A 15843-nucleotide genomic window follows, 5' to 3' on the forward strand; every position below is an offset into this window, starting at 1 on the left:
TACATTAACTGACCATGATGAGAATATTATGAAAATACTTTGTTTTTATGCATAGATTCACTGTATGCTGTGTCTTTACTGTTGGATTAAGCATGTTATGCTCCTCATCAGGCACAGCCACTGTGTGTATAATGCTAATTGCTTGCATCACAAGCTTACTAGTACTACAGAGCTTAAACAGAGAAGTGCAGATACAGAGCAGAACAAACTGATCTTCGAGTTTGCACCCAGGGTCCATATAAGTGAGGCTGGCATGGGCTGAAGGCTCACATAATTAGCCACACTGTGCTGCGCCAGTCAAGGCAAACCTTATGAGAGCTCCCCCATCCCCCTCCCAGAGTCAGAAAACACATTAAATAATAATAATAATAACAGGAGATTTATTTCCATTTACAATGCATTCCTGTCCTTTTGATGCAGTAAAAAAGCGCAAAACATTCACAAGCAAACAAGACATGCCAGTTGGAATGAGCCAGTACCACACTCCTACTTTATGGCATGAAAACTAAAATTTGGAACTCAGGAAATGCAATGATTTTTTTTTCTTATTGCTAGTTTGTGGTATATTTGTTTGTGGTTATCATTCGTCCACATCTTTTATTATCTGTTGCACTCATATCAGATTTTTGGCCACGATAATCAATTTGACATAGTTTGCAAGTTCTTCTCTATGGTTTTGGGACACTTAAAAGACATTGCACTATTATAATCCACTAATCCACTAAAAATAAATTCTGTTCCTACTTTCACATTGATTTAATTGCATTTTGCAGAATTCAGCAAAGTTCCTGGACACTTTTGAGATTTTTTCAGAAATATGGTGAAGCGAACTCCACATTGTTCACTCGTCACTAGTCAGCAGTTTTAATTTCTTGATTATGACCGAGAATTGAAGTGGGCACAACACTTTTAAGTTATTGTCACTAACACTTTTACATCCTCAGCTATCTGGGGGTGGAGGAGAATCGAATTTCTTCATCAATTTCATTAACTTCTACAGGTGCACAGCAGAGTCCATCCTCACAGGGGGCATCACATCCTAGTAAGGGACCTGCTGATCTCAACATTGTAAAGCCCTGCCGCTATTGTGTACAGTCACTTCTCTCACTTCTTCCCTCGCACACAAAACACAGAACCATTGGCTCTGATACCGGTAGATTCAGGGACAGTTTCTATCCACAGATAGTAAAGTTACTGAACAGCCAATAACTAATATTGCACATGTCCTTATATGCAAAGGTAGACGGGACACCTCTTCTGTATATGGTCCAGGGGAACAGGCATGGACTGAACAGTACCTCCCTGGGACACTAGATGGCACCCTGCCTGGGTGGCAGTGGTGCCTCGGATTCCCACAGGGCTCCAAGGGAGATGGAGTTGTCTACAACCCTGTTGAGATCCGGGGGTGCCACCAGGGGGTGCTGCAGTGGTTCCTGAGCCCATCTGAGCGGTTCTTCTGCCACACCCGGGAGTGCAGCCGGAAATGGGTCACCAAACACCTGGAGCAGTTCCGGGTGGGCAAAATAAAAAGAGCCAGCAGCTACCACCCCAGGAGCCAGAGTCGGGAGGAGGGAGATAAAGCTTGCCGGAGAGGAGTGGAGGAGAAAAGAAAAAGAAGAAAAAGTATTGTGTGTGAATAGTGCTTATTGGGGCTGTGTTGTGCCTATGGAAATGGGGAAGGCGTTGCCCACAGGTGAAGAAAAGAGAAATAAAATCTTGTGTTTTTATATGTGTGCCTCTGGTGTCTGTCTGTATCGGGTTGGATGGCTGGTATGCCCCTAGTGGTCTTGATACACTGTATATGTACTTAGGCAGATATTTTTGTATATAACTGCATATAGTTTATATGTTTCATTCTATGTAATGTAAGCTTTTATGTGCATGTGACCTTTTGTTGGTATTGTCTCATTGTCACTATTCATAGTAAATAGAAAATTTCATTTTACTATGTGCACATGCCAATAAACTTGAACTTGATTATATATTTCATTAAACTGAGCTTTTCTTATTGAAATGTGACTTTTAGCTTAAAAATCTAATAATTGTATATAAAAAAATATAATTCAGGACATGCAAAGGTTTTCTGTGAGGTTATTAGGCCTTTTTATGTCTCTGTAGGAGACAAATGAAGACATAAGGATAATTTACTAAATCCACCTAGACAGTGACTAGGCTAAGATCTGAACAAAGACAATGATACTGCAGTGGTTACCACTCTGTCACTGTGATTTTTAAAGATTTATATCTATTCAAATGATTCATGTCTACTTAAATGAATTATGTCTATTTAAAATGATATGTGAGGCTAAGTTAAATACAGCCCTGAGTGGGGGGCAGTGGAATACAGTTTCTTTTATTTTGATTTTCAAATGACCTTGTAATCTCTGAATGATCAATTTAATTTAGAAAAATCTCTGGCCTGATGCTGTATGTTATGATGATGATCATATAGGTGCATGGAAGTTATTAGTATTAATATGAATTACGCTGCATGTTGAAAATATGTCACACCTTGTATTATATGCTATTTAAAACTAAAAAGAATAGCAGAGACTAAAATTTAGAGCTGCATGATCATCTGTCCTTTCAAGCAAACCTGGAAAAGCGGCAAGGAAATCTCAACTTATTAAGAATTTTCATTTCGTTGTGCCCAATGAATAGTATAAATACAAATACATCAATATCAAGGTAGGACTCTCTCTCTCTTTCTGTCACTTTTTCATGATTGTTCATGGCTTAGCTGACTGAAACTTCTCTGTATCTGTGTTTTGAAGCACATAAAATTTGCTCATCAAACTGTGCTCTCTTTTACTGCCTGCATACTGTCTGGAAAATCTTATACTCTTTATGGTGTTGCACACAAACACAATACAAAATGCCTATGCTCTTCTCAACAGTAAGGTGACTGAGAGAATGAATGAATGAATGAATTACTGCTAGAGAACTCATCTAAAAAATAGAGTTAGCGAGTGGCTGTGCTAGTAAAGGTTATACAACCAAAACGTTTTGTCTCTAACCTTTGTTCCCTTTTTTCAGTGAGTGAATGACCTCTGCTTTTCTCATCATAGAAATGTTTTACCTTAAGTTTTCATTAAAATATCAGGTCACATTTCACATAATCAGTGTTACATTTAAGTGCTAGGTCTACTTTAACACACCACTGCTGCTGCTTGTACATGTCATAATTCCATAGATTGATTATGAAAGGCAAAAGTAAGAGGAGCCTGTTCTTTCCCTCTCTTTCATAATGAAAGGGTAATTTTCTCCAGTATCAAAACCAGTCAGCACTTTTTTTTTATAAACTTTAGGAGCAGGATAAACTGTTTGAGGACATTGTTAGAATAAACGTTCTGGTACCCAAGGAACAGAGAGGTCAACCTCTGCACTACAGATTCAAAGCTAAAATCACCAAAATTATAAATACACCATATGTCCAAAGGTTTGTGGACACCATTCTAAATTATTATTATTATACCACCACTGCCACAAGTTGTTATGTGAAATTTCTGCTCTGCTAGATCTAGCACAGTCAACTATAAATGCTATTACTGTGAAGCAGAAGTGTCTAGGGGCAAGAACAGCTCAACCACAAATTTCCACTTTCCACTGCTGCATCACTCACAACAGAGTTCCAAACTGCCTCTGGAAACAACATCAGCACAAGAATCGTGCATCCTGAGCTTTGTGAAATTGGTTTTCATGGCCGAGCAACTGCACAGAAGATATGCAATGCCAAGTGAGAGATGTAAAGCACGCCACCATTGGACTCTGAAGCAGTGGAAACATATGCTCTGAAATGATGAATAACATTTTGCTATCTCACAGTCTGGTGGATGAATCTGAGATGTCATGCGAATGCTACCTTCCAAACAGTGTAGTGCTCACTGTAAAGTTTGGTGTGCAGGAACTCAAGTGGCCTGCACAAAGCCCTGACCTCAGTCCTATTGAACACCTTCAGGATGAATTGAAGCGTAGATTGTGAGTCAGGTCTTCTTGTCCAACATTCGTAACTGACCTCACAAAAGCAGCAAGCACCTCACTATCCCACCCCCCCAACAACGCAGCTCAACTTGGGCAAAAAGTTCTTCCAGCTCAAGGCACTTTATCTGAGTGTGAGAGGCCTGGAGTTGTATAAGGTAAATAATACAGTATACCATTATTTGGAACACATGCATTTCATGTGTGTTCCGTGTCTACAACAATCTATGTAAATGTAGGATGACAGGAAATGTTGAACACATACAGTCATATGAAAAAGTTTGGGAACCCCTCTCAGCCTGCATAGTAATTTACTCTACTTTCAACAAAAAAAAATAACAGTGGTATGTCTTTCATTTCCTAGGGACATCTGAGTACTGGTGTCAATGTTCCAAACAAAGATTTTTAGTGAAGCAGTATTTAGTTATATGAAATTAAATCAAATGTGAAAAACTGGCTGTGCAAAAATTTGGGTACCCTTGTAATTTTGCTGATTTGAATGTATGTAACTGCTCAATACTGATTACTTGCAACACCAAATTGGTTGGATTAGTTCGTTAAGCCTTGATCTTCATAGACAGGTGTGTTCAATCATGAGAAAAGGTATTTAAGGTGGTCAATTGCAAGTTGTGCTCCTCTTTGACTCTCCTCTGAAGAGTGACAGCATGAGATCCTCAAAACAACTCTCAAAAGATCTGAAAACAAAGATTGTTCAGTATCATGGTTTAGGGGAAGGCTACAAAAAGCTATCTCAGAGGTTTAAACTGTCAGTTTCAACTGTAAGGAATGTAATCAGAAAATGGAAGGCCACATGCACAGTTGCTGTTAAACCCAGCAGGTCTGGCAGGCCAAAAAAAATACAGGAGTGGCATATGCGCAGGATTGTGAGAATGGTTACAAACAACCCACAGATCACATCCAAAGACCTGCAAGAACATCTTGCTGCAGATGGTGTATCTGTACATCATTCTACAATTCAGCACAATTTACACAAAGAACATCTGTATGGCAGGGTGATGAGAAAGAAGCCCTTTCTGCACTCACGCCACAAACAGAGTCACTTGTTGTATGCAAATGCTCATTTTGACAAGACAGATTAATTTTGGAACAAAGTGCTTTGGACTGATGAGACAAAAATTGAGTTATTTGGTCATTACAAAAAGCGCTTTGCATGGCGGAAGAAGAACACCGCATTCCAAGAAAAACACCTGCTACCTACTGTCACATTTGGTGGAGGTGCCATCATGCTGTGGGGCTGTGTGGCTAGTTCAGGGACTGGGGCCCTTGTTAAAGTCGAGGGTCGGATGAATTCAACCCAATATCAACAAATTCTTCAGGATAATGTTCAAGCATCAGTCACAAAGTTGAATTTACGCATGGTTTGGATATTCCAGCAAGACAATGACTCAAAACACAGTTCGAAATCTACAAAGGCATTCATGCAGAGGGAGAAGTACAATGTTCTGGAATGGCTGTCACAGTCCCCTGACTTGAATATCATCGAAAATCTATGGGATGATTTGAAGCAGGTTGTCCATGCTCGGCAGCCATCAAATTTAACTGAACTAGAGAGATTTTGTATGGAAGAATGGTCAAAAATACCTCCATCCAGAATCCAGACACTCATCAAAGGCTATAGGAGGTGTCTAGAGGCTGTTATATTTGCAAAAGGAGGCTGAACTAAGTATTGATGTCATATCTCTGTTGGGTTGCCCAAATTTATGCACCTGTCTAATTTTGTTATGATGCATATTGCATATTTTCTGTTAATCCAATAAACTTAATGTCACTGCTGAAATACTACTGTTTCCATAAGGCATGTCATATATTAAAAGGAAGTTGCTACTTTGAAAGCTCAGCCAATGATGAACAAAAATCCAAAGAATTAAGAGGGGCTCCCAAACTTTTTCATATAACTGTACCTAAAACAGAAACTTTTTTCATGTTATAGTAATAATGACAAAATTTTGACATAAGTGTATACTGCTTGTTTTTATTTCCAAAATGATCAATTTTCTTTTTTTCTAATAGCACAGTCAAAATGTTTTGTGGACCTGAGCAGATCAACATTTACTGAGGCCTTCACGTTTCCTAATTTTCAAGTATTGTGTGATCGACACTGTGTGTTAGCTCACTTTATATCCTTGTTTGTCTGCTAATTAAGGAAAAAAAGAAACAAGCAGACTGGGTGGTAAATAGCAAGTCAATCAAAATTAAGGTTAAAGTTAATTAGTTAGGAAAATGGTCAGGAAGAAAAAGCATAGACACTGGAGTTGAACACCACTACTATATAATATTTTTAAAAAATTGTACCTCATTTTTATTTAGTTCTTCTAAGGCACAGTCACTTTAATAAAAAGAAAAAAGGCATTTGTTTACTTACAGGTTTGTTCTCCAGGTGCACACTTGACAGGCCCTCAAGTGGAGATGCATGCCTGGTGTCTTCACTCCAGTTTTCTTCAGGTGCAACCATTAGGTTTATGAATTGTGGTGCTTTAGAGAAAGTGACTGGTGTGTGAAGGGCTCTGGCTGCGGGCTAACAGGGCAGACATCAGATGCGGGGTCCTGCAGGGAGTCGGCTATGTGTGCGCACGCATGCAGCATAACAGGCATAGATAATGTCTCAGGCATGCAACCAGGGAGAGAGGGGTGCTAGATTCAGCTCAGGTGATGTTTGACCAGGGATAAAGGACAATCTGTTCTCCAGTCTAGTTATTTCAGTTCTGACCAAGAGATGGTCAGGTAATTAATTCTAGTAGGTACATGACTAAAGCTACTGCAGGCAGATTTACATGCAGGCAAACCATTAGTATTATTTTGTCAGGCCAAGCCAGCTTCCCCACTAAGTTTTGGTAGTTATAACTGTCTTGTGTTCTTAATTAGCATTTTTTCTTATTATTTATTTATTGCAGTATTTTTTAGCATTTTTAATATTGCATTTATTTAACTTTTTTTTTGCAATAAATGCACCTTTTTACTTGCCACATCCCTTATTTTTGCTCTGACTCTTAGTCCCAATATGCAATGTCCTCGAGTTCCTCCTAAAACCTAATGTGAGGACTCCAGGGCATAACAAGTCAAGGTGTCCACAAACCTTTGGCCTTATAGTGAACTAATTCTATAAATATTACACCATATCAATTCAATTTCATTTTTTGCACTTACTATAAATAAACTATATTTCAGTGTTTGTGTGGCAAAGTGGCATGGGCATACTCCAAAGGGAAACGATCACCAAACACCACACGCCTGTGTTGTTCTAGCTGTGCTCTTTTCTATGAGTGTTTTAGCATTTACAATCAGCTGAGAGTGCAAACTAAAGTCTGTAGCATCTTTCCGTACAGCCTGAGCCTTTAAAGCTGAAATAAAATGATAAATTTTAAATTTAAATAACTAGTATTGTCCTCTGATTCAAAAGCCTAAAACCAATTCATAGTCTTAGGATGATCAACTTTTATCCATAATACCAAAATCTGGAAGTGTTTGAGTACATTATTACAGTTTCTTGCTGCAAGTTTTAGGGTTATACTGGTGGTCAAGACTGTTTGAGACCGTCATTGGTTGTCATTGTCACCATACCATTTTATAAAAAGTGTACAGCAAAAGAAGGACCCTCTCTATCAGACCTTGACTCTGCATGTCAAGGATTTTTTTTTTGTTCCACTGAGAAAGTAGGCCTTCAATTTTTGGGGAGCTGATAGAGTTTGACATTATTCCAACAGAGCACTGGTCATATGAGCCATAGTTACAGTATGTTCAGACCAAAATGCAAACCCCAACATCTTGTGTGTTTAAAGGAAAAACTTTTATACTTTGGAATTCTGGCATTAACCTGGTGAACTATATGGCCGTCTCAATCAGACCACTAGAGTGATTTTGGAAAAGATTGGCAAAGAGTGTAAAGGGCCCTTTAGAGAGTAGATGGACACAGTAAGGGTCCAACAGTTAAATAAGTTTCATTGGGAAACATTGAACTCAATGTGTAGTTTGACTTGTTTGAAAAAAAGTTCCCAAAAGGACTAAGGATGGTAATGGTTTCAGAGGAGGAAACTAAAGAGTAGTTATTTACCAAGTAGATATCTATAATTGTTTAATTCTGCTAAATCAAACACTAATGCATAACACAAAAAGAAAAGAGACACATCACATGTATAGCATCAGATTGAAAAATAAACACACACAATGGCAACAAAATTATGTTATGTGAAGTAATGTTCAAAATAAACAAAAGTAACAGTAAAAACAACATTATTTAAGTAGTGTTTTCTAAATCTTCAACGCAAACATAGAAAAAAAAATTATTTTCTTTTTTTTTTTCTTCAGGACACCCAAAAAAATTGTGTTTATTTGAAAACAATTAAATGAAAATTTTTGTAGTCTTCAGGGTAAAGAAAAAGGGTACATTGTTATGTTTAATGTGTGATAATTGCTTAGGAACATTTTAGCATTTATGAAAAGAAAGTAAGGTAAAACTTTAATGCTTGGAGCAAGGAAACTAAAAAGAAAATGTTTATCCTTAACTGAGAAATGAATAAGTGTAACACAGAGAGGATCCAGGTGGTGAAGCGCATGGAAGCCAGGGTGCATAACACAGTGAAGTACTCAAGCATATGCAGTATATGTTCCTCTCAAGTGTGTTATGCAACAAGGATATAAAGGTGACTTGAGCTGGGGCAAGGGCTCACTAGCATGAGGAAGAATCTAGAGGTCTTGAGAGAGGGAAACAGAGAGACAATGAAGATGAAGTGCTTTGGGTGGTATTTAAGAGGGGGGCAAGACTGGAGCATAAACCTTCTTCAGGAAAGTTTAGAGTTAGGCAGTTCTGCAAGGTATTCTGTAGTTTGTGTGGTCAGTGCATTTAGTTTTGCTTTGTGTGTTTAATGCAGTCTTCATCTATGGCATTATTTTATCTGCATAGATAAGCTATCAGTGTTTGCTCTTCTATTACAGTGTGATTTGACCATGGTACTCCACTATTTAAGTATTTTGCTTCCTTCAGCTATCTATCGTTGATGAATTCACTGGTTTTTGACCTAGGATATAAATTTTTGATTAGTGGTTTGCCTTCAGGTTACATTCTATTAATAAAATAGGTGGCCTAGCAGCTAAAAATGTATTAGTTTTATTTCTTTTCTTGCCAGCTAGATTGTGACACACAGATAAGTCATCTTTGGCTGAATCTCAGTTGTCAAAAGGAACAAAATTGAGAACAGAGGTACGCAGGAAACTGCTGTCCCCAAAGGGAGGAATTTTACAAGAAACATATCTTCTGCTTTTACATGTGGTCATGCTGAACAGCAAAGATCTTTATGTTGTGACACTGAAATAAATGTTCTGTTTAATTGCTGATAAGCTATTTGTGAAAAATCATGAAATACCAGAGTGTCAATGTACAACTGGAATAGTAGTTTTAATAAAAACTTGCCTTTGGGTTTCTTTACACAACAGTGGATTTCTTTTACAGTGTAATTTGTGCTTTAGAAGATTATAGTTTCATAGCATTGCAGATGTAGTTTAAATGATGTAAAATAATAGTTTATTGCTGAGTTTTTTTTTTTGTATTACATTTGTCTTTTGGGCTGTGTTCACTCAAAGTAAAAATAATTCAGAGAAAATAAAAAAATACAAGAATCACAAATATTCTTACTTTATTTTAATATACCCTGTACTATCTTTATGTCTACTTGGAGATTATTGGAAATTTTCGTAGCATTTGTGTACTCTCTTGGCTGTGAAGATAGTTTTAAATTCCTCATACTGTATCTATATAGTCCAAATGTACCTACTGTGTACTAATGATGGATTAACCAGTTGCACGTGGCAGATCAGGTTGCATTGATATCTGTGAACTTGTGTAAAAAAAAAAATCAGCATGATTAAAATCTACAGATAATAAAATATATGCTAGCGGTGCACTGAATACTGAGAGATTTAATTTGTCTTTTGGAATGTATAATTTATCTATGGTCCAAAAGCAGGGCACTGGAACACATTTGAATCAAACACACATGAAAGATGAGTGTCAAAAGACAATGTCATAATACTCAATGATCCCTAAGAAAAGCACTTACAAAATATACCTAAATAGTAAGCCATGGATCACCAAAGACATCAAAACAATACTTTTGGTTAAAAAATACAGTTTGGGAAAATGAGGTAGAAGAAAAGTTAGTTTAACAGAAATACAAAAAGATGTTGTCATGTTAAAGATAACAAAAGACTTAAAACTGTCACAGGATAAGTGTGACCTTCTCAATAGACAAGGACCACCAGCTTTTAGAAGATTTGAAACGAACAACTTCAACATCCAAAATGCACAAGCAAGGGAGGTACTTTGTAACAACGCCATAAGTGTTACTTGGACAGAGGCCACCATAAGCTAAGAAATCTTTGTGCCAGGTCAAAGCCAACATGGCAGTTGGGCCAGACAGCATATCAAGGCAACGCCTGTAGTCTGTCCTGCTTCAGATAGCTCTATCCAGCTTTTCATTTGCATTTAACTGATCCCTAAGTCAAAGTTTTGTGCGTTAAACAGTGTGATTGCCAGGCCAACCATTACCCAAGTTCCCAAGGTTTCCAGACCAGACACTCTCAATGACTACAGACCAGTGGCACTCGCTGCCATTCAAATGAAATGCAGTTGAACATCTTGTGAAAATCATTTTAATGACACAGACTAAGCCCTTTCAAGATAACCACCAACTTGCTTACTGTGCAAAAGGAAGTGTAGAATATATTCTGTTGGTTTTCTTTTAACATCTCCACTCTTTCATTGATAAATCTGGTTCCTACAGTTACGTCTACACCACAACACTTCAGTTTGAAACAGACTTTATAAAAGAAAATGATCTTTGTCTGCACTAACATTTTCACATTGTTTACCAAGTATCTTCATTCATACTAAAATGACCAACAGTGCATATTACGTAGTTTCCACCTACACTGGGCATTTGCATAGACATCTTACCCAAAACCTGTGATCCATAAAAGGGAAGGTAATACCACAAGGTCATAGGATTTATTGCCAAACTGCAGTGATCAGTAAATTATTTGCTTTTTGCACATTCAAACTGTAAAAAATACAATAGGTAATGCATATAGATAAGCAACACATTTGTCATGGAAAGCAAGTCTTCTGTTTTCATTATATTGGAATAAGTTTATGTTGCTCGAATGGTGACCAATCAGGTAATGAGATATTGTAATGAGCAGGATCCAATCAGGGAAGGGCCACTTAATAGACATGAACAAATTAGAGTGTGACTAGTGTCTTGTCCACACTACGACCCACAGGATGCATTTTCAAAAGTATGCGGCTCTGGAAAGTGTTTTTAGGACTCTCAATTTTGGGGGTTGAAAATGTCACAATAGTGTGGATGAAAGGCAAAAATGGAGACTAACGTCTGCATTTTTAAATAAAAACATTGTAGTGTGCCTGTTTACAAAATGGATTCAGGACTTTCTTTTGAATCGTTCACACATGGTCAAAGTACATGACACATTTTCAAACATCATTCTTTCAAATACATGGGATCTTCAAAGTAGAGTTCTGTCTCCTTTACTATTTAATAACACTTATTTCAAATGCAGTCAGTGCTTATTTCTACTCTATAAACTCAGACTATTTAAAGTGGACAGGGATCTAATGTTGTGCTTTTATCGTAGTGTAAATCAGTCTGTCATCAATTTCAGATTTAGTGGTGTGGCAAAATCAAAATTTAAAAAGCAAAATTGTAGGAGCTGATGTGAATGATTTGGTAAATGTGTGTCAGAGGACAATATTGAAGAAACTGGAAATCATCTCAGCTGATGACAGACACCCATTACATGCAGAATTTACCTTCAGTAAATCACTTTAAAGACCCACACAAGCCATTTCAGATATTCTTTTCTTCCCACTGCCAAACTGCTTTTTAGTAAGAAATATTGGCAATAATAAAATTTTAGGGGTGTAGAGTTTATTTCACATTTATTGTGTAACTGTAAACATAAAAAACGACTGACAAACCATTAGAAGTATTTTACAAAATATTGTTTCAAATGATGGTTCAGAATACTAGTGTAACTTTTAACCTGTTGTCTTCTTGTGCTTTTTTTTTGTTTTGGATGCAGCTGAGAGTACAAAAATGAAGTTTCCTTGTGTAAACATGACTAAATAAAAAACCTTAAACAATACAATCAGACAGATAAAAAGCAAAAAAATATCTATTTCTCTTATGTCTTCTGAATTGGCAGAGGTTTTTTTTTTTAAATGGTGAAGGTCTAGCAGTTAAGCACAAGACAGTTTATTCTCAGACATAAAACAGAGACCATTCCCTGAAAAATCATGCACACTCAGAAATATAATCCTAAATACAGAACCAAACCTCACCCTGAAGGGGCGAGACTACCTAGAGATGCATCTGAAGTGCTCGAAGTGCTGTGTCTGTAACATAGCGATCACAGAGCTGCTTTTATTCCAGCTTCTCCAGGTAGTCCTGTCTTCCTCAGACAGGTCTTGATCACCCGAAGAAGTTGTCCTTCTCAGGTTCAGATCCAAATCAGCTACACTATTATTTCCGTGTCACACCTGGTTAGCTCTCACACCGCCCCACTGTGCCGTGGCACACTGGTTGAAAAACACTGCTGTAGCCGATGGGTTGAGTGTCAACCACCCGCAGAGAGAAATAAGTACAAGAAATATATAGTATTCTGAATGCAGATTGTCTGGCTTTACATGTAAACTTGCCATGGTAGGGTACTTGGCTATTTTCACTTGTTTCTCAAGTAGTCACAAACAAACAGTCAGCAAATAATCTGGCATGACTCACACAAACTACAGGGTTGTTTCTATATGTGGCTAGCAACACACAGCTCACTCAGTTCAATGAATGGAAGGTAGTAATAATAATTCATAGCATTTTGTTTACAAGTCTAGACCATATGAAAGGCAGATGATATTTAAAAAATAATTTTTTAAAAAATATATATTTTGGTAATGCACACCCCCACAAATAGCTTCTCCATCACACAAGACCTTAAAATCATGACATAAGAAGTTATAAAACACCAGAATGAGACCCACAGATGACCATAACACGTATCAAGGAGGTGGCTATGAAGAAACTACTAGTTCACCCTGAAATAATTTCCTGCTATTTTGGACAAAAGCCCTTGTTACATATCATAATAGCCCCATCACACTCATGCATGACTCATCAGTTGATTTTGACCTTCTTTTAACAGGGGAGAGAGAGCCTGGTAAAAAAGAATGCAACTTGACCTTTTAGAAGAAATTCTGAAATTAGATAATAAATCTTTTTGAGCAACAATGTAACCATGTATACATTTTAAAAATGTTTTCTATGTGTTTGATGTATATATCTTCTTTATTCCTGTCTTGCATTTGTAAGCTTTACCCTTTGAAACTGAGGAATGGTACTCAGACTGATCTCATTTCACTAAATACACTGAGGGTGCACTGAGAGAAACTACCACCTTATCCACTGTGGTTACTCTTCCTTTCTACCTAACACTGTAGGGTCATTTTTATCTCACTGTAACACTAAGTAGGATTAAATATGTTTAATATATGAGAGGATTGCTTTTCTTTTTTCAGTCTTTTATTTGAAAACATATCTGGTGAAAAGACTGTACTTTTGCAGAGCTAGCAGCCCTCACATAAGTTTGAGTATATTGCAGTGCTTTGCTACACTTGTCTTACTCTTATCCAATGGAAATGCTTTCTTTAGCCATTCTAGAATTATAGATTTTGTGTCTGTGGTAGACTTGCCCTTTTTATAGGCTTCCCTGTGGCTGGCACTGAAGCTGCTCTTTTCAATAATGGAATGGCAACTGTGGTTGGTCGGTGGAATGACAGACTGGAAACAGTCAAAATGTTGGAACGCCATCATCGCAAGATGAAACAAACAAAAATGAAAAGATAATGAAAAACTGTGCCAATGCGCTATTTCCGATCAGGGATTCCTCCTTCTTAAAGGACTTTTGAGAGATATGTGCTCTGGCGTGCTGCTCATTCAGGTCTTCTGGCAAAAGATGCCTTTTTCTTAGTCGGCGCTTCCTATACAGTGGAACCTCCCGAAGGGGCGGGGTTAAGTGCCTTTACTGGGCGGCTTCTTGGAGCTGTGAGGGAAGAACAACAGGACAAAGTCAGCAGTAGCCCCCCCCCCTCTCGTCTTGGCAGGTTATTGCATACCTTTCCCTGGCCCTTAGAAGTGTCCGCTGATGCCCATGTGTGACACAACTCATACAGCTGCTCACATCATCTATTTAATAACAATATTTAGCATTACATATTTAATTACAATATTTATTTATTACATAGTAATTTATATTTATTTACACTGAAGTGGAAATGAAACACTTTGCAATTTTGTTTTTTTATAGTGTTACAGTGGAACCTCAGGTCACGAACGTCTCGGACCACGTACAAATTGGGTTACGACCAAAAAGTTCATCAAACTTAACTTTTGCATCTGTTCACGACCACACACTCGGGTGAAGAACAAGCCAGTTTCCCTTCCAGTTCGTATGCGCCGATGATTTCCGCATGTGTTCAGTCTATCTATGTGCATTCCCTGTGCAGAGAGCGAGAGAGTGCGAGAGCACGAGCGAGAGAGAGAGCATGAGAAGAGAGAGTGAGAGAGAGAGCTCAAGAGAGCGAGAGAGAGAGAGAGCGCGCGAGCGAGCGAGAGAGCCCAAGCAGGGGTTTTTTGGCCGACACTCAGTGGGGCAGAAGGAAGCGGTCGCTCCAGCTGAGCGATCAAGGAGCTGGAGTGACCAGAAGAAGTAAGTAAACATTCAGTATACTATTACACTGTGCATTCTATGGCATAATTAACTATTTTTGTGCTTAACAATCTTTAAAAAAATATATATTTACATACAGCTTGTACGGTCCGGAACAGATTAACTGTATTTACATGCAGTCCTAAGGGAGAAATTACTTCGGGTCACGACCAAATCAGGTTGCGACCAGAGTTTTGTAACGAATTACAGTCGTGACCCGAGGTTCCACTATATATAGTAAATTTACCCCTCTACAATTTTTGCCACCTCCTCCTCTGTCCCATTCCCCTGTAGTTGATTGACGACTGACTTGATCGGATTGTTTAGGTGTCATTTTGCTTGGCTTTTCTCTATAAATTAATGTCATATTTATAAATATAAAGAATGGAATTTAAACAAACCGGAAACAATTTTCTAGAAAGTTTCAAACATATCATTTCAAAAATATCATTCCAAAATATGCTTGAATAAGTGCAAAAATAAGTTTTGAATTGCATTATTGAATTGCATTATTTTTATATCTTTGCTTTATATTATTTTCAAATTTGTATGTGTATGTGTTCAGATAATTGTTTTCTATGAAATTACCTTATTTGAGTTTTACTTTTCAATGTTGCTGCTTCATTGCTGTTCAGGCTGAAAATGAAATTGCAAGTGGTGTTATTTTATTTATTTATTAACTTTGCAGCATTCTTGCACATAGAATTTGAAAATTAAATTGCAAATTGTGTTATTTTATTTTTAATTTTTGCAGCATTTTTGCATGTAGACTTTGAAAATTAAATTACAAATGCTGCATTTTCATTTTCATAATTTTAATTTCTTTATTTGCAGAAAATACCTCCCATAGTAAAATGTTCAATTATGAAATACTGTAAGCTATTCAGGTCAGGCAGTAATTAGGCTTGGACTTCACACCAAGATGGTGGAGCTGTGAATCAGCAGTGCTCACTGATGCATAACTGTATGACCATCCATTTAAAAATGCAGGTGATTGATCAATAATGAAGCCAAAGTTTACAAACATTTTCAATTAAACGTTGTAAAGTAATTCACAAATACAATAAAAAAGAGAAA

Source organism: Erpetoichthys calabaricus, chromosome 12 (genome assembly GCF_900747795.2).
Source record: "Erpetoichthys calabaricus chromosome 12, fErpCal1.3, whole genome shotgun sequence".
NCBI lineage: Eukaryota > Metazoa > Chordata > Cladistia > Polypteriformes > Polypteridae > Erpetoichthys > Erpetoichthys calabaricus.